A 23,107-nucleotide genomic window follows, 5' to 3' on the forward strand; every position below is an offset into this window, starting at 1 on the left:
ACTGGCTTTCAGCCTGCCATAAATACAAATGACTTGCCAATAAAAGCTGGTATCTCCCTCTGTCAGGAGGACTATAGCATCGTTGTTATTTAAGAGGTGGCAGTTTTGACACAATTCTTATTTAAAATTTGTAAAAGGAAAAAAGATGATGTAATAAATCTGTATGTTTTTCCTAAGCAGCCACTGAAAGTGGATGCTCTTCCCCTTTCCAAAAGCACCAGCCATTTAATGTTTCCTAAGTTGTTTTTGCATGAATTAGGGCGTTGGAGTGAAGCACTGTCAGTTACAAAACCACGCTGTTGTCTCCAGCTAATTTTGTGTTAGTAGCTCTTTGAAACTGCTAAATCTAGTTTTTAGTGTATGATGATTTTGTTTAGTGATGGTGTAAAACAGCTGCTACTTTTCTGATGAGTTGCCTGTTTTCCATTTTATGTCTCTGCAAGATGTTGGGTTTCATCATGGCCCTGTCTGAGAGGCAGCTGAGAATAACCTGTAAAATCCTCCAAAACACAACAAAAAGCAAAAGTCCCCAAACCCAGGAGTTTGACCACCCACACAGCCAAATTTCAGAGTGATCAGTCCTCTGTCTTTACTGGTGCCCTCAGACCATCTCAATGCTCTGCTAGAATGATGTAAATGATGAGAGCAGGGTGAGCAGGAAAGCAGGGAACTTGCTGCTCCAAGAGGACAAGTGAGAGGCCATCCAGCAGCCCCAGACTGTTTCTGGGGGGCTGGTTCAGATTAGGATGCCCGTGCTGTTTGTATCCTTGCTGCTCATGCTGCTGCTCCCACCTCTCTGCCTGGTTATGGCCAGGAGGATGAAATTATGGCTTGGATGACATTATGGCTTGGGGTGTCCTTCCAAAGTAATTAATCACTCTGCTTTCCTCAGATTCTGCTTGCAGCCACTGCTTTTTGAGTGTCATTTTGCCACTGAATTGCTTGGGTGCCAAACACTTCCCAGGATGTGACTGCTCCTGGCCGTCAGGAGATGGGAGCAAGGGCCAGACTGACCATGACAGCTACCCCTCACTAATATTTCAGGGGGCCTCTCTTAAGTAAAATCCCTATTACCTTTGTGAAAGGTGTTTTGCATTTGGTGTTTGCCAGAGGTTCTCATGAGGAACCACTTAGTGGTCACCCTGTAGGTACTTTGCTACTGACTTTCCCATAGAGGCAAGCAGCCCTGCTTTATTCAGTGGCAGAAAGCTGAATGGTTGTCTTTCATCTTGCCTTATCCCCTGTATCCCATGGGCTGGCATTTGTTCCATGTGCTCCAAGCAAGAAAATGGCAAAACACATAAAGGAAGCACTCAGAGAGCTCCTCAAAGAGGTGAAGACTAGGATCTTTCCAATAATAACCTGCACTCCATAAAAGTATCCTAGATTTTGGATAGACAAATTGGAAGCAGCTTGTCTCCCTGATTCTTCCTTCCCTTTGCACTTTACACTCCTCCCCAGCATGACTCGCAGGCTTTTCCAAAAGCAGTGCAGCCCATTGAACAGCGGTGGTCTAAACTGTTATGAAGATCTTAAACTGCTGAATTGTTACAAGCTAAAATTGATTGCAACTGAGCCTGTGAACTGAAGTGCTGGAAACAGCACAGAGAGAAGTGGGGAAAGGTACAAAAGATCTTGCTTTATTATTTTGGGGGGGTTTTTCTCTTTCATAAGATTTCCAAACCATTTTGCCTTGATGAGTTCTGCATCTCTCTCAATAATCACTGGACGGTTTTTCCTGCTATTTTCAATATAAATGGTATTCTCAGTTTGTCTTCTAATTTGCTGGTCGCAGTGTCATTTCTGAAGAATTCTAAAAGTCTGCTTCAAAGTCAGATCCAGAGGAAAAATCAATGATGTCAGATCCAGAGGGAAAAATATGAAGATATTTACTCCCCCTCAAGCTAAAAAATCCCTTTTTTTGCTTTCTGAAACTAAAAATCCTTTCTCAGCCTGTTTCACTCTATTCTGCCTTGATTTTATTTGCACCCTCATCACGAGAGCATGTGAACACCTCCGAGTAGTACATTAAGCAATGTGACTAACATCTGTCACATATAGTTTACTCGCTGTCTCTCAGCATTCTTAAAATGAATTTAGTGCTTGTGCAGGATCAATAGTGCTGGAGACAGACAGTCTCTGTTCAGTCTTGGAGCTGGCACAGTTTGGGTGAGACCCTTGTGATGGTCCCCCCAGCCTGCTGCCCCTTTGTCCCCCGAGTGCCAGCTCATGCACTGGGGAGCACTCATGGGGAAGCGGCTCTGCACCAAGTTTGTTTCCAGTGGGACAGAGAAATCCAAGTAATTTGGGGAATCAGATGAGGCTGTCAGTGTTTCCCAGCTCTCAGCTGCTCGCTGAGGGATACACGTATGGTCTTGTGTGCCTGCTGTACTCAGGAGCCCAGATGGATCCAGCATCACTGATTTTCCACGGTTTTCTGCCTTCCTCAGGTGGCTCTGCTTATTTTTTAGCATCAGTTACAACTTAGGGCTATTGATGGACAAGGATGCTGCTGTTTCTCACCATCAAAACCTTCTCTGCCAGGTTGCTTTGACAGTGTTCTCAAACACTTGAAATCGGGTCAATACAGGTCCCATGCTGAACAGAGCTGGGAGCCCTCTCCTCTGTATCCAGCACCATGAGCAAGAACTAGGCATCCTGGGGCACTGTAATTTCAAGCAATATGTTTTCTTAATGGGACAAATATGCTTTGCCTAATTTTGCTTTCAGTGCATGGGATTGTTATTGCTCAGCGGCCCCACACAGGTGTTTAAGCAGTTTTGTGGCAGGATTTTCCAGTAGCAGCATGAAGTTTTATTGACTGTTACCTCAAGAGTAACTTCAGAAGAAACAACATCCCCAGCTGGTTGTGATGGATACATGTGGAGCTGTGGCAGAAAACTCAGGAGCCAGTGACCTCTCTGTCATGGTCTGTCATATTTTGGGTAAGAATGCAAAGCAACTGTAAAAGGACACTGCTTTTCATGCAGTGAGAAGAATTAGGAGGGATGAAGTTACTAAATTACTTGTTTCCCCTGAAAACTGTTGGCTTGTCCGCTCTGATAATATGAGCATACTGAGGATAGGTCAATAAGTAAAATAAATTCCATACTTTGCAAGGATTCTAGGTTGTGGGGTTTAATTTGGTCTATGCGTGTGCATTAAATGGTAGAGTAGGGGACTCTGGTCTCTGTGTGGTAACCTAAATTATAAATTACACAGCTTTTGACACATAAGAGACATCTGACCCACAACTTGCCCTTGTTCCAGTTCCATAGTAGGTCAAAACCCAGGTGAGCACCACTAATTTCTCCTCAGTGCCACCAGCCTATACCTTGCCATCCATAAAAAGCAGACCCAGGTACCTGGCTGTTTGGAAACCCAGCAGGCTCCTGCAGGACCCACCCAGGGCATGGTCCAGAGCCTGTTTCTCGGGGTAATAGCTGAGATTGTGCTCCACTGTTAGCAGAAATGGAAACATGAGCTATCCGATCAAGAGAGATAAATACATCTATTTCAGAATACATAATCTTACCACATATGTGAAGTAGTTTAATCATTAGCAAGTTGTCAAGCATTTATTGAATGGAATTAGCCTCTTTATTTCTGGTCAGGATCAATCTTTTTTCCCCTTCCCAGTACAATGAATGCTTATATGTTACACATTGCAGCGTCTGGGGCAGATGACACTTGCCAAAGGGTTTGATGATCAATTCTGATACAAATCTGACATGAAGAAACAGGAGAGAGTCTGCATCAGATGAGCAGTGGGAGAGATAAATTCACATTTAATGCTTCTAAATGTCTGTGCATACTATATCCATCTCAAACACAGTATCCAAAAGCAAGCACAGTGCACAAGGATGATGCTTGGATGAAGACATGGGCAGAGTACAGGGGTGAGGATGGCATTTCTCAGTGGAATATTGTAGAACTGTGGGATTGAGAGTCTAGTTAGAATTAAGTGTGATATTAACTATACAACTATGGGTCAGAGAAATGGCCTCTTGTCTACCAACTCTGTGATACAGAGGCCATGGGCAGAAAAAAAAGACTTTCCATATTTTTTATTCACTAAAAATCTCTGTTAGATTTGCACCTCCAATCTGGAGATGAAACAGAGACCTATTACCAGTCCCAGACCCTGGAGCCATGCCTTCATTTACCACCAGCCTGCTTTTCTCCTCTCCCTTTCCCTTTCCAAGCAGGGCTGTATATGAGTATTCACTCCTTATTATTTCTCCCCTCACAGTTGCTTTTTCCTTCCCACACCTGCCAACATTAGCTCCTTTCTTTGACTCACGCTGCTGTACAGCCTAACGCATGTGATCTCCATGCCAAGATGTTATTTAATTTCCCAACAAAGTTCTTTTGGCATGGAATGAGCTGAGCAGTAAGAGCACAGGAGGTGAGGCATAGGCAGGGGCGGGAAGGGGAACGAGGAGGAGCAGGGGCTCAAATTTATGCTGCTTCTGGCTTCACACACCCAACTTGTGTTGTGTGTGTCCGGGGAGCAGCGTGGGTGGGGTGGAGATGGCAGCAGGGGGTTCATCCATGGCAGGTTGCTGAATCAGGAACCCTGACACTTGTGAAGTACTCTGTCAGGAACATTAAGTATCCAAAAGTGATAAAGCTTCAATTTGCTAGTCCATTAGACTAATTACTGCAATAATTAAGTAACTACTTGATTAGAACTAATGGGTACCTAATTATCCAGGAGAAAAGTATCAGGTGGCAATTATCAGGTGGCAATTAATAGACTGGAGTTAATGTCTTAGCACTGTCTTTGTATGAATTCATAAGCAAGGTAAAGAAAACAAACAATAACTTATTAATATTTATTGGTGCCACAGTGTTTTTCAGCTTGTTTCATTTACACAGAACCAATTAGTGAAAAGACAGTTAGTGTTGCAAAGATGTAAAGTGACTGAAGCAGGAGTTTGATTTTAAAGGAACAGGATCACATTAGCACTTATAAGCAAAGACAAATGGGTATCAGCCAGGGACTTGATTCTGGTGCTATTAATTCATCAACAGAAGAAATCAGAGTAATTGAACTCAGTATTAATAATGAAACACACAGGAAGGCAGCTCCTGTCTTAATGGGGTTCACTTTAGTTTTGGTCCCTCCCTGGGTCTTCATCAGTGTTTTCTACACTGTCCAGGAAACGCAGGGACACCTCGGTGAGTGAACAGGAACTTCCCGCTGGCAGGGGTGGGAGACACAGCAATAAAATCCTCCAGATCAGTGCTGTGAGCTCTCTAAAGGAGACAGATTCCCTGAGCAGCTAAAGCCTGGGTGCAACACAGATTCCATCATGAAGGCAAGGTGGTAGAGCTGAATTCCTGCCCATTCACAGTGTTGGTGTAAATAAACCACAATGCCAGCTCCATTCCTGGTAATTCCCCCTTCGCTCAGCACCCACTTGAAACATCACTGCGAGTTCCTATGGATGAAGTCTGAGTGAATTTAACGTCTTTTAGACCTCAGATTGGAGTGGGGTTTTGCAGTTAGTTTTTTGGGGGTGTTCTTTTTTTTTTTCATGGCTATGCAAAGGTCCATCTTCTCAGATTACATAATTTGCTATTGTTTCTTTGAAGTCAAACCGTAGTGATTTTTGCAGAATGAAACTATGGCTTAGGATCTACTTTTCTTACTCTCTTCTCCAAATTCAAGAAGCTTTAAATTTCCCAGCAGAAAAATGAAAAATCCCAGCGTTTTCTTTCCTACAAATCTTTATGATCCTAATGATCCTCTTAAATGGCTTCAATCCAAAAACAGTTGTGTATGCAAGTTGTCTCCTTGTCTCTCTATGGGAGAGCTCATATTAGCCATAATTACTCTCCTGAGTAAGAGTTGTTAAAGTGTGATATACAATGAACTTTTGCTGATTTTAAAACACAGAATGAAGAGCTCCCTTATAAACCTCAATCCTTTGAAATTCAGCTGTTGGTAAATGAAAGACCAAATTCTAAGATGGCTTTGGCAGCTCTGCACAATACATGGTTTTATGGAAGTGGAGGATCTTGCGTCTACAACAGCTATTCCCCCCCACCCCCTACCCTTTTTTCCATGTTATAAATAAATGAAAGGTATCCTAATCATATTTTAGACTGTGTGCAGAGTCAGACGCTAAACCATAATGTCTGCATATTAGAACATGTGCAATGATAAATGGAGATAAATCTAAAATTTATAGAACATGAACATTTGCATAAACTGCAATATCCAAACACATAGGCTGTTAAGTAACAATTGTCACAAAGGGCATAAAAAATTCAACTTTGTTTCATGGAAAGAACTCAAATTCCTAACATGATTAAGATAATATATCATTTGTTCCTATCTTATTAAAGGCGTAATTGTTAGACACAGAAGTGGCATTAACTCTAATCTGGCTTTATATATGTACAAATAGGAGGGGAGGTAGATCTGAAAATGGATGCTTTTGGTGATCCATAGGCATTTTATTAATGTTTGAATAATAACTGCCTGGAGGGCCTGTTATAAATTAAAGGGACGAATTGAGATATAAATTTTTATGAGGACTAGTTATACATTTCCATTATGTGTTTAAAAATGAAGGAATTACTGTGAACACAGCAGAACTCACATTTATTTGAGGTGATTTGGATGGGAGGGAAGGTGCAGTGAAGGAAGCTGCACGCTGGCTGTAAGAAAGATGTATCTGTCCCTGTGAAAAAATATATCATATGTCATGCATGAACTCTCTTCTACAGCCGACTTTTCTCTGCAGCTGATTTCGCATGATTATTTATTTGACAACAGCAAGTGATGATATAGCAGCGAGTTTTAGGCCACTTAGAGAAGAATTCTTATTCTTAAATCATAGAGGATTTCCCAAACCCAACCACTGTCAAACTAGAGTTAATCTAACAGAGAAACCCAGTAATCTCTTTGGCATACATTTCTCATTGTTCCTCCTGCCTGGGTATACACGTCTTCATTTGCAGTGCATCTATGGGACCAGCAGTATTAGAGATCTTCCTCCTGCCCTTTGCTGAGGCTGCTTTTGGGAGCTCAGCTCTGATTGCTGAGAAAGCACCAGTCCCCCTTTGTTATCCAGCAGCACTGATGCCCTGGGAGATCCTCAGACAATCCCATCAACGTGCTTTTGATGTGACAGCACAGGGGATGACAACCCAATGCCTTCACTCAGGCAGGCTTGGCCCAAACCCACGTCTGTTCACAAGGGAAAGGAGGCAGGATGCCAGTGTTTAGATAGTCACTTAATATGTGGGGACCTGTTTTCCATACCCTGATTAATTGGAACTGACCACTGAGGGCAAAGCCTCCTAGATGAAATTCTCCAGTGTTTGACCCCCGTTTAGAGGCTTCGTTGCTCTGGACTTCAATAGGTGCCAGCAAACTCATGCCTTGGAGGTCTTTAGCTGTATTCTCTGTGCCTCAGTTGCCTGTCTGTAAAAGAGGAAGGCTCACAGGTTTGGTTTGAGGAGGAATGTGTTCATTGGGATGATATCCAGACAGATGACAATGTTGTATCATCTGCAGACATCCACACCAAGGTAGCAGCTGTGCAAGTGTGTGCCAGGGGAGCTTTATTATAAGACACACAGCACAGGGGCCTTCAATTTTACAGCCTTTCATGTTACTCAATTAATCAATTTAAATTTTGTAGGCTTTTTTTGTTGTTTTCTCCCAACCCTCCTTTAATTAGTCTTTCAAGGGCTGGGCAAGTATTTTCTTTTTGGACTAGGCCTGATACATTGGGAAATAAGACTTGAGGATGTTCTTGGTTTGCAGAGAGCCTGAAGCATTAATGAAGTTGATAAAACATCAAGACCTAGCTCAACCTCATTTTCTATCTTTGAAGCATCACCCTTGGCTCTACCATTCATGGAGATCACTGTGCCCACTTGGAGGGGAGTGGTTGGCAGTGCCTTTTGATCTACCAACAGTGTTATTTTTTCTTCCAAGTGTGGAAATGAGGTGGTCTACAAGAAATATGACAAAATGTCCTCATGGTTCTGATTAAGGTTCCTACTTTCAGCAGTGTTTTGAGTCTGGACTGTATTCCCAGGCAGCTCAGTCTGTGACAGCAAACCTCACCCCGTGACAGTGATACGAAGGATCAGCTCTGCTTGGTTCCTACGCAGTTGGTTCAGCTTTCTACAACCTCAGTGTTTTGTCTCCAATCTTTCAGCTGAGAAACACAATTTGTGACACTCCCAACCTTACTCAGATCAGCCTCTCAGTGTCTGTTACCTTCAGGGATAGTACCATGGTTGTGTCTCTCTCTTTTCCCCATGAAGTCATATAAAAAAAGTGATTGTTGTGAAAATATCCAACAAGCATTAAAGCAGCAAAAATTATTCTCCCAGTCAATTGGAGCCTTTTCTAAATGCATTACAGTGCTGGACAAGTGACTAATTAGGCAAGACTCATACTGTCTGTTTTTCAAAACTATGTTTTTTCTGTATGTGTTACTGAAGGGACAGATTCACAAGAGTTTCTTTAGGGAAGATGCAGGGGAATGTTATAGAGAGTAAGTTCTATGACAGAATTAGCAAATGTATTAAGTACAGTGCCAATCTGGTATAGCAGAAATGACTAAATACCCATCAGGGCCTGTCACTCGTCAAGAAGTGAAATCTTAGACCCATTTAAGTCAATGACAAATGTTCACAGAATCTGGCTGCAAGTTAATAAATGTTTGGAGCCTGTATAACTCAAACTCTGATATTTGTCAGATTAATTATTTGTCTGAGCTTATTGTGTGTCAAACAATTTCTTTGTGAAGTTAGAATGCTTTGTGTTGTATTATCTATAATTCTGATTAAGAAAACATCACGCAAGTGTGGAGATATATCATTGCAAGTTTTATATCAGGTCACAGAGAATTAGTATATACAATATTAAATAATATAACTAAATATGGGATTGTAAAATGTTCAAAATGGGCCATGGTTGAGGCTGTATTTTCTGCCTTGTTTTTTGACATTTCCTGATTTAGGAATACCTTAATATTCAACCTGAACTTTCTTTTATCATATTCTTCTCATTAAGCTCCATTTATGTAAAAGGAAAAAAATAACTCAACATGTATACCAATTCCTTCAGTTTACACTTGCCTTTAATACAAAACAGAGGATTTCAGGACTATATACATCAGGTGTTTTCAGCAAAGTAGCAGCAGCAAATCATAGACATTTGTCATTCCTTGGAGCTGTCTGACAGTTCTGACAATTCATTAGGCTGGGCTGAAAAGAGGTTTAGAAAGCGAAGGAAGGATCACAGGTAGTGGAGTTGCCTTTGCATGATCCAGTAATAGCTGATTTGTATCATTTTTGGTGATGGATACACTCTTCAGATTAAACTCAGCTGAATTTTCCCCCTTTATTCTTCTCTTTTTTCTTTTTTTCCTTCAACAGGAGCTTCTATGCACATTAGTCTAGATTTAGACCTCAATTTATCCCAAGGAGTAGATGCCCATGAAATTTTTCCTGGAACCTGCTGATATTTGTGGCTTTTCAGAGCTAAGGAGAAGTGAAGTCAGTATTCAGTTTCTACCTAGTGAGGTTTTCTTTTCCATTGTGTTTGAGTTACATTCTTTGCTGTGGCTGTACCATGACATATGCCATTCTTCAAAGTCAGAGTCATTCCTGCCAGGACCTATGCAAATCAACCTTGTGACTTTGTTCAGAGATAAGTGCCTCCATTATCCCACTCCTTCCACTTACTGATTTGCTTTCGAGACTTGTACACAAGCAATTCTTTGACTTGTAGGCAAATCCTTTGCAATAACGCTGAATCCGCAGAATAGGCCACCTGGAAAATATGAGCTCTTCCATTGGAAAGCATTTCCCTTTTCCAGGTTGGTGGGCTGTTTCAAATCATGCGACCATGTAAAATGCCTGGGTCAGATTCTGAGTGGGTGAGGTGATGCTGTCTGGCCAGGGAGCATCCCTGGGGTCAGGCAGATGATGCTCTCCAGGATCAGCACTATGGGGGAGCCTGCTTAGCCCTGCAGAGGATGAATAGCTTTCCATCTTCATTCTATCTGTTTTATAGCTGCCACAGGAGAAGCAGTCTGAGATTGAGCCTGACCCACTAGTATTATATGTAGGTATTACAAGAGCAATATTTGCTCTTGATGACCATTGGAACATAGTCCTTTAAAGAACTCTAAAATAGCCCTAAAAGAAGGGCTTGTACACTGTTTTTTTGGGGGGGGATGTGTGGTATTTTTCAACATGTGAAGTTTTTCAGACCCTCAAAACCAACAGTGAATTCTAAGTACTTCCTAATTTGTACCTTTTTTTTCTTCTTTAAGGTTCAAAGTGCTGACAGCATTGCCTCACCATCCATCTTGGGCACAACTCCTTCTTCAAGTTAAAGTTTTCTACCTGTCTGTTGGGGTTTTAGTTTAGTCTTAGGTTTTTTTTTCCTGTTAAAGGAATTTTCTCCCATATGCATATTGCTAGGAGACAAATAGCTGTACTTAAGAAAGACAAAAAGGGAAGTGGGGCGGGCCTGGCTACTTTTTTGTCTACACCTGGGTGTGGGGTCAGTTCGCTCGGAGCGTCCGGAGAGAGAAGCTGCAGAGAAAGGAGCTGCTGCTTCTTTCTTTTTGGCCGTTCTTTCTTCCTGCTGGAAACAACGCCGGGACCCCCAAAAGCCGTTTTCCCTGCCCTGCTGGAGACCGGGCTGTGGCTGCCCTGCCCTGCTGCTGCTTCGAGCCATGCGACCATGTAAAATGCCTGGGTCAGATTCTGAGTGGGTGAGGTGATGCTGTCTGGCCAGGGAGCATCCCTGGGGTCAGGCAGATGATGCTCTCCAGGATCAGCACTATGGGGGAGCCTGCTTAGCCCTGCAGAGGATGAATAGCTTTCCATCTTCATTCTATCTGTTTTATAGCTGCCACAGGAGAAGCAGTCTGAGATTGAGCCTGACCCACTAGTATTATATGTAGGTATTACAAGAGCAATATTTGCTCTTGATGACCATTGGAACATAGTCCTTTAAAGAACTCTAAAATAGCCCTAAAAGAAGGGCTTGTACACTGTTTTTTTGGGGGGGGATGTGTGGTATTTTTCAACATGTGAAGTTTTTCAGACCCTCAAAACCAACAGTGAATTCTAAGTACTTCCTAATTTGTACCTTTTTTTTCTTCTTTAAGGTTCAAAGTGCTGACAGCATTGCCTCACCATCCATCTTGGGCACAACTCCTTCTTCAAGTTAAAGTTTTCTACCTGTCTCAACCAAATAGAGAGATTCAAACCAACGTTTTAGCTGGACAATCCCAGGAGTGAAAATTATCTCAGCCTTCTGCTTCTTCCAGTGTGTCTTTGTGGGCCTGAAGTCAGTCTCTTTCCTGTGCAAATAAAGGTATTTCCCTGTCATCCCATGTGAAGGGCTGGTCAGTACAAAGCAAATAAATGACACTCATGGATGTTGGATCATGTGTCACCTTGTCTGATGTGCCTCCAGATTTGCTGGTAGGTTTTTGGGGGGGTTGCAGTGATTTTTGCAGTCAGTTTAAAGTGGCAGGCTGTACATGTTGGTTTATAATTCTGGAGTTGTGAGTGTGGGTTGAGCAGTTGGCATTAATTTTCAATAATGAGTCAGAGGCTGAATTACAGGATCCTACCCATGGATATAAGAGCAAACAAAGAAACAAGCAGCCTTCCTCTCCCTCCCTTGACATAAGTCATATTTTGTCTCCTATGACCTCAACTGGCCCTTTAAATTTCATATCAAACATTAGAAAGAAAGAGGTCAAAGTAAGAGCCCCGTTGAAAAAAACCCACAGCCAACCCAGATATGAACTATGGGAACTTGTCATCTTATCATCCTAATTGAAGTCATTCTGCAATGTATGACAGTCCATCATATATTCTGCCAGTCAGTGTGTCATACATGATGTGTAACAAGAGAGATCATAAACCCAGAGGGGAAGCCCCTTCTTTTTTATTACTTTATTTGATCATTTTCATAAAAAGTCCCCTTGCTCAATACAGAGGGGTGTGTTTATTAGCCCCATTAAAGCTCTGTCCATTCATTTGACACTGTGATTTACACAGTTTTACCACAAAAGAATCCCATTATTTCCAGTCTGGGGAGGTGTCTTTTTATTGTGTGATGAAAAAATAAGTATTTAATTCCACAGGTGAAGGCAAGGAAAGGAGAGGTTGTTGTCAGAGGCTCAGAAGTAAACAAAAGGATGCTTTAGGTATAATTGACTCAGAGAAAGAAAACATTCCCAGTAAATATAGAAAAATAAATAAATAAAACGCTCTTCCTATGGAGTGGGAATTTAACTGGGCTCAGCTGAACTTTTTTCCCCCGCGTGCCTTCATTAAAAACAGCAGAATTTGGCAAAATTTCCCTCTGTGTTCTACTCATGAATGTTTCTAGAAAATATCAGCTTTCATACGCAAATATTCTTGAAGTGAAATTGGTGGCTTCCTTTGAACACAGCTAGTGCCTCAAATCCCATCTGCTTTTCCTACAACACGCCCACTCATTATCTAGCTTATTTGGCTTTATTTTATTTTTTTTTAAATGAACACAAATTAAGCTATTTAATCAAATATGTACATGATTACATGGCATTTTTGCATAAGAGTTATACACCCACGGAAATCATTAATCACAGATAACAACACTATGTTAAAATTAGACATTTTGTTTTCTTTTTGTGTGTGTGTGCTTTTTAACATAATATCCTGCGTAGCTCTAATTTCACCTCTACTCTCATTTGAATAAAGCAGGATTGTTTTACAACAAAGTATTCATTTGTCTGTAGCTCTGATAATTGGTATTTATGTTTAGACTTGATCTCAGAGGAATAAAAATACAGAACTTGAAAATAAAATTGGTATGGTTCAAATCCCTCTCTTTCTTTTTTTATTTTCCCCTTTTTTGCTTGCAGAGAATGTCACCATGAATGTCCATTGGCAAACTGGATAAGAAAGAGGGTCACAGTGCAGGACAACCTAGAAGATGACAGGTATTTCCAGGCATAGCAATGATGAGATCAAATTCCCCTCAACCTGCCTTGTTTGCTGATCCTTTAATCAGATTCAACTTCATAGCAGCTACAGCACAAGGTTCCCTGACAATGTATGACAGCATGTGACAGGAAAATAATTTTTTTTTTTTCTTTTTTGGCCATTTGATGCTATTTGAGATAAATCTGAAGCCCCAGCAGCATCTGATAAATCTACCAAACTACTTTAGTGGAGGTTTTTTAACTATGCATAACTGAACTGCAGGGTTTGGGGTTCGTGTTCATGTGTTTGTAGTGGAATCCAAGCAGGAAGGCTGGGAAATGATCTAAACCCTTTGAGGTTAACCAGCCATGAAAGAGCATCAACGACAGAAGAGGACATTATTAAAAAGCAGCCAGCCTCACTCAAAAAGAACCACTGTGTGAAGCCAGAGCTGGAAGAACAACACCCAGGGCTGTTTGTGGTCCTGCAGGGATATGTATTTCATCCCCCGTCTTCATCTCCAAATTTCCTCTGAACTGCTTCTGAGCTGAATTCTTGAGAAAGGAAAACACCAGCAAATTTTAAATGGGAATCATCAACCTTTTCCCTACAAATCCCTACAATCTGCTTCATATTCCCCTCACACCCATGTTCTTGCAGGGTCTTGGGGAAATGCTTGGATCAAAGATAAGAGAGAACAAGGAAAGGAGTGAAGCAAGAAACAAACAACAAAACAAAACCAGCACTCCCGAAACTTTTTGATGAAACTCCTCTGCGAATCGTGTGCATGGTTACAGCAAAGTTAAAACTGCCTTCTTCTTCACCAGTACTTAATTCCTGCTTTTAAAATCAGGCTCCCTTTGATCTTCAGGATTGAAATGATCTGGAAATGAAACAGCCAGTGCCTTGCAGAAAATCTGGAGAGGGTCCCAGACATGGCTTTTACCTGGAAGTCTTCCAAAACAGGATGAAATCTCTCTGGTTTCAGAACAAATTGCAAGATTTTTTCTCCATGTCTAGTCCAACTGTGGAACTCTAGCCCTGATGTCTGCTGCTTCCCAAAGCACAGATGTAATAACCTCTGAGGTGAAATGAGAGCATTATTCCCCCTTCTTCTCCCCTCTGCCTCTCCTCCGAGGGTTGAGGGCTGAGAGAATTTTATTAAAGTGAAGGCTTAAAGATTTGGGCAGACTTAATTTGAGGAGACAGTTGGTTATAACCCAGTCTAGGGCCATCCATGTGAAGGCTGGAGAGGACAGAGCACCAGGAGCATCTGTGACATCTGGATCATGTTGAAAGCTCAGAAATATCTGCCTGGCTTCGCGTGACCTGGCCCCAGAGCCAAAAGGGCTGAGAAATGTGGTTAAGAGACTGCAGCAAGTTTTGCCCTAGCAAATGAGTCCCACTGAGAAAGCAAGCACATAAATATTTCTCTGAGTCTGTTTCTTTTAGTGAATATATTTCCATATGTTGCATTAATATTTCTTTTATTGTGTCTTGTAAGTCCATCTGGTATTTGTATTGGGAGGGCTTGAGCTGGCAAATCCCTGCACTGCTGTTACACACAAATCTGGACAGCCCTTACAAGGACAGGTAGGTGGTTGGATAGGGACAACATCTCCTCAGCTGCCTTTTTAATTGGATAAACTTCTCAAATCAATCTAGATAACCAGGTTACTTATTGTCAATTAGCTCCCACTGTGCCAATGTTACAACATAAGTATGGGCTGAGTACAAAGTATAGCAGTCCACAGCAGAGAAACCTCTCAGACACTGCACAGTGCAACAACCCTGATCTAGGTGGAGTAAAAGAGAAAAGATACCTGGGCATTGATACTAAGCAGAAAGTGTGCTGAAAAATCACAGTTTGCCAGGACAATAAGAATCACTTTCCTTTGCATGTATTATTAAGGAACTGGGGAATAATTATCTGCTTTAATACAAGCTTTTTCCTTCTGCATGATTAACTTCAGTGATATCAACAGAGAGTGTGATGACTCTGAAATGACAGCTCCTGGTAGCACGTTCTGGGATTAGCAAAAACAGGTTGTCACTTTACCCCAGTCAGGAAGAGTCAGTCGCTTTGTGCTGAGTGCTGGACAGAGGAGCAGGGTTCTGCACCAGACATCTGACAGCCCAAGTGGGCAGCAGGTCCAGCCTCCTGCCAGGTGGCTCCCAGGTCGGGCGTGCAGGGCTCTGCTCTGGCAGGAGATTGGATTTCCTGAGGCAGCACTGTGTGATTTTGGCTGTGGAGCTTCCAGACTGAAAGCACTCCGTGCTCCTTGTACTAAGCTGTGACTTGCACTGTTCTTTGCACAGTGCTCTGTGATGATTTGAAAATACTGTGTACTTTTAAAATGCCTGGCTCTAATGCCAGTCCTGTGTCTGGCTGCTCAACGTGCAAAGTGACAACGTACACACCAGCCCCTGGAGGGGATGGAGAGATAGGTAGGACAAACATGCCAGAGAGAGCTCTGAGCAATGGCATGGAACAACAAAAAAAAGACTTTCATTCTTACTAAAGTTGTGAAAACTCTGTCATGGCTTCTGTAGAAATTAATCAATATATGAAAAAATGCATAACAACTGTGTGGGCAGCAAGAAGCTGTCTATAAATTAAAATATTGTGAGTTTCTAGAGCTAACTGGAGAAAGCACTGGGGTGGCTAGCAGGGCTCTGGAGCCAGGACAGAGTCCATAGAATTGGATCCTTCACCAGAGTCCATATTTTGTCAATGTCAGGATACCTAAGAACTGTAAAACAAAGCAAATTGTACGTATGGAAGGAAACTAGAAATTTAGTCCTGCATCACATTCCTTTGAAAATTTCATAATAATTAAAAAAAAAAAAGAAATGTCCATATATTTTTAAGAAAAATAGGAGGTGAAAAGATTAATTCTCAGAATCTGTGAAATATACAGTGATGAGTTACGGAGGGTTGCAGTGAGGGGGGGTGTTTTTGTAATTCTGTAGGCATCTCAGTCCTCTGGTGAAATGATGTATGGGGCAATCGTCTGGTAGGGGCTGATGGGATGTAAATGAAACTAATTAAGGAAATGTCAAACATAATTAATAAAACAGGTTTAAGTTGCAAAAGCACTGTCAGCTGAATGAATGGGGAAGAATGCCTCATTCCCGTTGTTTTGGGGCTTGCTTGCTTATTTATTTATTTATTTATTTATTCCTTGCTTGCCCCCTCGCCCTTCCAGCAGCTTTTTCAGTTGCACCATTCAATTAGATCTCAGAAAGCTCTTGGAAGCCTCTTGCATTTTCACCTTGCCCCCCTCATGAGCTGGGGTCCCACAGAATAGGAGGAATATAAATTTGCCTTGTCGGCTTGCAGCCTGGGAAGAAGAAGGAAAAAAATTAATTGCTAACTCCTCGTCTTCCCCAAGTACTACAGGACATTAACATAACCAATTTGCTTGAACTCCTCACTGGCTGCTTAATAGAGCATCTGACCAGCTGATAAGACCTGGGTGCTGCTGCCTATGATACCTTGTTATTAGCATTTTCATAATATTCAAATTTACAGCCCCATGATTCACTAGCCTCCATTCATTATTGATAAGTACAAAAAATAAATAAAAAGGGTTTATAAATAGCAAAGGGGGGTGAGCGACCTATAATTATGGCAAGCAAATTAGGGTGCATGGTAGAGTCAGTTACATTTGCCTAGGAGTAATGATGCTCAAGAACTTTTTCTCCCTAGGGACCAGAAAAATAATGGATTCCCTGGCAGCTGCAGATGGGCTAGGAAAGGCTGTCACCCAGGATGCTGTTTATATAAGTTAGGCCGAGCATATGGCTCTGTGTCCTGCCTGTAGCCACCTCCAGATATTGCAGTTTCAATGGAAAGAAATAAATACATAAATAAAAATAGCCCCTCGCTGGAAGGTGGTGGTTCAGGGATATGAGGAGGAGGGAAGTGGAGGGGAGAAAAAAGCAAACAACCAAAGGGAGTCTGCCCAGAAGTTTCTGTCGAGAGCAACCCCAGCAGCTCAGGGATCAAGTAAGGGTGATAGCCTTAAAGCCAGAGGCTGTTTAGCTGCATCACTGAAGAGAGAAAGATGAAATGTGATTTCTGCTAAAGCAAAACCTTTCCATGTTGCAGTCCAAGACAGACAAACACCAAAGCTTTGAGCCTGAGATGATAAAAATCACAGGCCCAGTTGAAAATAGAAGCTACTAGAAATAACCACTGGATACTTTATAATTTAGACCCTGTGGTTCTATTTCCATTAATTCAATCAAAGGCCATTTTTCTCTTTACTAATGAAACTAGAATGAAACACAAAACAGAGGCTGACCTGTTAGCAGGTGACTGTTTCTTGTAAGTTATTCATTAAAAACACCCCAATGCTCTGGTGCTGAAGGAGGCTGTACCTACTTCCATATAAATTAAACATAAGTGAGTTGGTTGAAAGATAAAAAAAAAAAAAAGGTATTTCTCCTGACTCCCAATTCTTGTACAGGATGCATGAAGAGGAAACAGACCTTCCAGACATTTGCAGTGGGTTGGGGACTTTTATGTACCAGCTGCCCCAAAATTTTTCAATTCCAAGTAGCTCCAGTTTTACTGTAGGCATGAATATTACCAATATGGTGCAGTCAACATACTCTAGATAAGATAGGAATGAGTCTTGGTTTGGCTCTTCTTAAAAAAGTCAAAGTAGGCTCAGAAATAAAAGGGAAGAACTTTGGCAGGAAAACTGCAGTTCAGATGTTTTCACACTTTGATTTTTCTTTACTAAATTTAATTAAATTATTAGTGAATCTGTGTTGTTTTGCATCATTCAGTCTTTCTGTTGGGAAGTTTGGATAATGTGCCACTGGCATTTCTTGTAAAGACATTATCTGAAAACACCAATTGGCCTGCAAATTTCCCAGCTACTTTTTAATTTTTTTCCTGTGTTATTTTCAGATTCTCCCAGCACTTCTATTATGCAGCAGTATTAGCAAGTATCCACTCTGGACTGCATCCATGTATGAATTTACAGTTCTTGAGAACTTTCCTGCATCTTAGCAAAAAATGAAGAGAGGATATTTATTAAAGCAATATTCCAGCTAGACCCCCTCAACAACCTGTGCCTGGAGCCTTATCCATTATAATATATGCAGCAAAAAGTCCAAACTGAAACTTACTCATCTTTATTCTCTGAATTCTGGCAAAGTTTAAAGTGGACACAAGCTCAGGAAGGAATCCTACTCCTGCAGCAAACCTTCTCCCCAGAACCTCCCCAGTCCTGCAGAAGCTCACACTTGGGCCTGAGCTGTCCATCTTCCAAACGTGCATCCATCTTCCAGAAACATCCTTAGGCATCCTGTGGGCTCTGCTCTGCCTTAAACCTCACATTAGCATCATCGAGGGAAAATATAAATTTAAACTGACACAGACTTGCTTGTCTCTTCCTTTGTGTTTAAACACAGATGGTTGCTTTTGTTGTGCCGCCGCATTTCAGCCAATGCAAGCAGCAAAGTACTTAACTGGAATATATATCTCTTCTCCTTTCCAAACATTCACAGGGCTTTTTTTTTTTTTTTGGGTAGATGAAGTATCATTCTTCAGAATATATACAATGTTTTCATGCATCTTAATCTAATCCATTAGTCCCTGTAATTTATTGTTAACTGCTTGGATGTGGGGGCCATGACAGCTTTGAGTAAAGCATTTAAGCAGGCATCTGCTTTGTATAAATTATAGGAACCTTGGTCACACAAGGTTTCAGACAGAGACAAAGGTCTCTTACCAGCATCTGTAGCCTTGGGGACAGTGATTTTTTATCCTTTTTTTTTTTTTACTGTAAGAAGCTTTGGATCTTGCAAACAGTAGAACTATCTGCAGACTTGCATTTACTTTTGTATTTGCTATTGTTAACAGCTCCAAGGCAGGAGTGACACGATTGGCGTGGGGTTTGGGAGCAGGAAAACACTTTGTTAGTCTCAAATCAGCTCCTTGGAGGCTAAAGCCCTGATTAACTATAACTGGACTAGATTGTTTTAATCTGACTACTGTAGTATTTTATGTCTGGTCATTTAGGCTTATTTCTGTAAATACTTCAATAAGCCTGAAACAATTACTTCAATGTCTCTCTTTGTCTCCTGCCATCGGACATGGCATGGTGTCATGACATAAGAAAGCAGAACAGCAGGATGTGGAAAAAGATAACCTGTGCCACCTAGCAAGGAGCATATCTGTGAGCAGGAGAGCAAAAAACAGTTCTTAATATAATCATAATATATCCCAAAGCCCTTTCTCTCCTCTTTTGATCACGCTTCCTGGGTTTTTTTTGCCTGGCTATGAGACATCTCAAAGGTCAGCAAGACTTTTGTTAGGGACACACAGTTCACCAAAAGTCTGCTGTGCAAATACTCTTGTTGCCTTCTCACTTGTGCTGCTTAGATTAATTTGGCTCACTCCTGAATCTTTCTGCATGTTTCCTAACTAGACCAGAAGAAGTCCACTGCAGCAAACTAATTGAAGCAGAGTACTCTGCATCTCACTTTGGCACCATCACCCCACGCCTCAGACACACAGTTCAGAGCTAATAACCATGTCAGAGGCATGCCACTCACCAAGGTGAAATGCAATGCAATGGTGGACAAGCCTGGTGAGCGGTTTTCCTCTTCAAACATAGCTTGGAGACGTGGCTTCACTCTCCTTAGTACCTCTGGCTGCACAAAGGCAGAGCTGTGAAGGTGATGGGATCACAGCAAATCTACCCGAGTGCAGAGCTTTGGTTTAATTTTTTTTTATATCAATGGCTGGTCTCAGCTCTAATTAACCTACTCCCCTATCAGTCCATTCCCTCCCCACATGTCGTCTTTTCCCCTTCCTCCCTGTGATCTCCATTTCACTGCAGAGATGGCCTGGCAAAGAGGCATTATTCTATTTAGAAGCTGAGCACCTCACTAGGGGTGACAGGCCTGTTTTTAGGTCATTTATCTAATTGCTCTTTGCAGATAAGAATTAATTAGCCCGATTATTTTTCTTAGTTTTTGGATGGGTTCCCCACCTGGAGAGAAGAAATTCCTCTATGTCAGTGATTAATTGCTGAGCCAGAAGCTTTCTGCCTTGCATTTGTAATAAATGCCGACTAGTTCTTTAGGTCGCATTAGGAACCAGGCAGATTGTGGTTAAAATGCACGGGATAATAAAGCATTTTTACAAACAAGGTCACTGCCATTAGATTTTGATTAAATATTTTAATTTATCTGGAGGTCGAGGGACTGTGGGAATCAAAAGGTTTAAGGTCTCCTATTCCCAGCACTTTGTGATGAGAGTCGCCCTATAGCCCTTTGATCTAAACCAGATGAACCTCATGGCAATGCTTCAGCTCAGGATTTGGCACAGCTGGTTTGTCTCATACTGCTCTGAGTGCTTGGAGGGCCGTGAGTGTGCAGCCAGCTCAACTCAGTTGTGATAACATTTTGTGAACTACAGGAGTCTGGTCGAGCTGAGGGAGGAAAGGTTAAGATTTGAGTGTGAAATTATGGCAGGCTTATATCCAGCTGGGTTTAACACAGCAGAAGTTCTTTTCTTTTCCCCTTTTCCTTCCCTTCTTTGCTCCACTTCACCTTCTCCTTCCTTTTTTCCTTTCCCTTCCCCTTCCCCCTCCATTTCCTTTTTCTTTTTGTTTCCATTCCCTTTTTTCACCTTTTTTTTTCCGTAAGAATTCTGAGCATTCAGCCCAAAGAAAAATCTATTTTTTCTGCAGGACCAACTAAAGAAAAACAGTGGCCTCAATTCAAAAGCTGGTCAGCCTAGGACAGGTCTCTTTTCCAGGATTATAGAGCAAGCCAGACAGTATGATCTCCTGTGCCCTTAAAACCTGATTTCTGACCTAGAAAGTTCATGGAAGAAAATTGGAGTCTTGCCATCTATTTTGCTGTTCTTGTGAACTGTTTGAAGCCCCTGATGTCCCAATAGGAGAAATTAATTGCTGGTGTTAGAGCAGCTCCTCAGATCACAAAAGACGTGGAGCTGCCTGCGCTGTGGTGATCATTGCTGCCTCAGAGAGCCGCGGGTTGGAAAGGCACAGGGATGAGATCCTAGGTCTGACTCTCTCTGTCTCACAGCTGAGAGGTGTTAGGAGGGCAGTGTCAGGGCATCTGGCACCAAATACCTTTGCTGTGTCTGTTCTCCAGGAAAAAAGTAAATCTTCCTCTTGCTGAGACGCTTGCAAAACGTTTACATTGGAGAGAAGTAAATTAGGGTCCCCGTGTGGATTTTGTTAGCCAGCAGTTATTTTACTGGGGATTTTGTTTGTTTGCTTTTTAATGGAAAGAGGAAAAAATGAGAAAAGCTGAAAACGTGACAATTTTTTCTCCTGACAAGTGGGCTGAAGGCAGACGAGGAGAACTGATATTTCTCTAATGTATAGGAACAATATTGCATTGTGAAAAGTAACTTTCCGTGGAACTTCGATTCTTACTCAACCACAGTATTTTGAGAATACCATTCCCAGCTGTGATTTAAAGACGAAAAATCTAGTGCTACACTGATGGTTAGTCAAAAATCAATGCTTAAAAATTGCTCCTAACTTCAACTTTGAGCTAAGGGACTAGGAGAGCTATTTTGGCTTTGAGTATTGAGTAAAGCTCATGTGTATCAGATATAGCTGATATTTCTCACTACCTACAAAATGATCAAAATTATTTTATCTTATCTTTTGGTAAATTGGGGTTTTATTCTGGTCACCATTGCTGCCGGTATTTCATAACTAGACCAGAATACACATGCAAGACAGAGCACCTATTTTTTTGCCTTACCAGATACCCAAGCAAAGCCAGATACTCGAATTCAGTGGGAGTTGAGGTGCTAAATACTATTTTTGATCATAGCAATGGGACCCTATTTTAACTAATATATTATGTAATAATTTGGGAATAAAAACAACATCTCCCCATGTCACTGGGAAATTACATTACAACCCAGTTTTCAGATGTAGAAATGGAGTCCTTGTGAGTCTGAGCTTTTTCCTTAATGCCACAAAATGTGTCACTGGAAAAACTTCACACAAAACCTTAGCAATATCTGCTCTTGTTTTAAGCCCACACCAAACCATTTAATTTAAGTAAGATTTACCTCCCCCACCTGCAATGCCATTTCTGGCACTGTACATGAGGAAATGTAACAATATTGAGTGGCCTGAGTTATGATAAAGAAAGATGGTTGCTAAGAAAAAGCATGATGATAGCCAAGAAATTAATATTACAGAGATGAAAATCTTCTTATGGACCCAAAATAATAGATGTTCTGTATCAATATATGACTAATCAGCACTCAAGGATTTATCTTTCAAATTACAGAACATGGTGGAGACATTTAATGCAATATGGTCTCCCTTCAGAGAGATACAGTATGTGACTAAATATCTCCAGTGAGTAATATTCACACTTACTCAAGTACTGTAAATATATCCCTGATAAATCTGGAGAGCGAATTCTTGTAAATTCTTGTTTAACACTGCAAGGAAGCTTAATAACTTTCCAATCTATCAACATGTTTTAATTTCCTACTGTGCAGTTCCTAACTGAAACAAGGCATTTAACTGAAGAGATTCGAAACTAATGGATAATGGACTGTCATGTACCAAAAAACCTTGGTACCAAATGTGGCACTGAATTGTGTGGGTTTGGGCAGGACATTTCCAAATGGGAATGTTTCATGGCTGCTATGCCTAATTATGCATGCATTTTTATATAAAATTTAATGCATGTGCAATATGCAGATTAAAATAAGAAAAAATCCTCTCTACTAATAAGTGGGAATGGCTAACAACCTGATAGAGGGTTGAAGCCAGGTGGCTGCATCAGCAAGTGACACGTGTACTTACATGTGCTTCCCAAGGTCCAGAATCCAGGCTGAGCAGAACACTCAGTAAAAATCATGCCACACTTAACAAAACCAGCCTATTTTTAAGTGGGAGTTAATAATGTTAACCTACATGTATTTTACAGGGCTTGGAAGGGTGCAGATTGGCTGATTAGTAATTCAAGTTTATGTGATGTTTCGAGCCCCTAATTTTGTCTTTTTTTGCCTCCATTATTTTAAGCAGGTACCTCAAAAAATTAATCCAACAAACTCATTGACATATACAGTATCAGGCTGGGCTGGTTTTTTTTT

General features: G+C 41.3%; 2 long non-coding RNA genes across 2 annotated transcripts in view; both read left to right on the plus strand.

The window, feature by feature from the left end:
* LOC108448742 overlaps positions 1-10,395 on the plus strand; it is a 45,687-nt gene extending 35,292 nt beyond the window's left edge. The window contains exon 10 of the long non-coding RNA XR_001864748.1: positions 10,317-10,395. This is a non-coding gene — a long non-coding RNA (uncharacterized LOC108448742). The remainder of the gene's footprint in view (positions 1-10,316) is intronic.
* A 773-nt stretch (positions 10,396-11,168) lies between these two features.
* On the plus strand, positions 11,169-23,079 carry LOC108448743. Its single transcript, XR_001864749.1, has 3 exons — positions 11,169-11,481; positions 12,918-14,571; positions 17,903-23,079. It is a non-coding gene; the product is annotated as an uncharacterized LOC108448743 (long non-coding RNA).
* Positions 23,080-23,107: the final 28 nt, after the last annotated feature.

The sequence above is a fragment of the Corvus brachyrhynchos genome, unplaced genomic scaffold (assembly GCF_000691975.1).
Source record: "Corvus brachyrhynchos isolate BGI_N302 unplaced genomic scaffold, ASM69197v1 scaffold97, whole genome shotgun sequence".
Taxonomy (NCBI): domain Eukaryota; kingdom Metazoa; phylum Chordata; class Aves; order Passeriformes; family Corvidae; genus Corvus; species Corvus brachyrhynchos.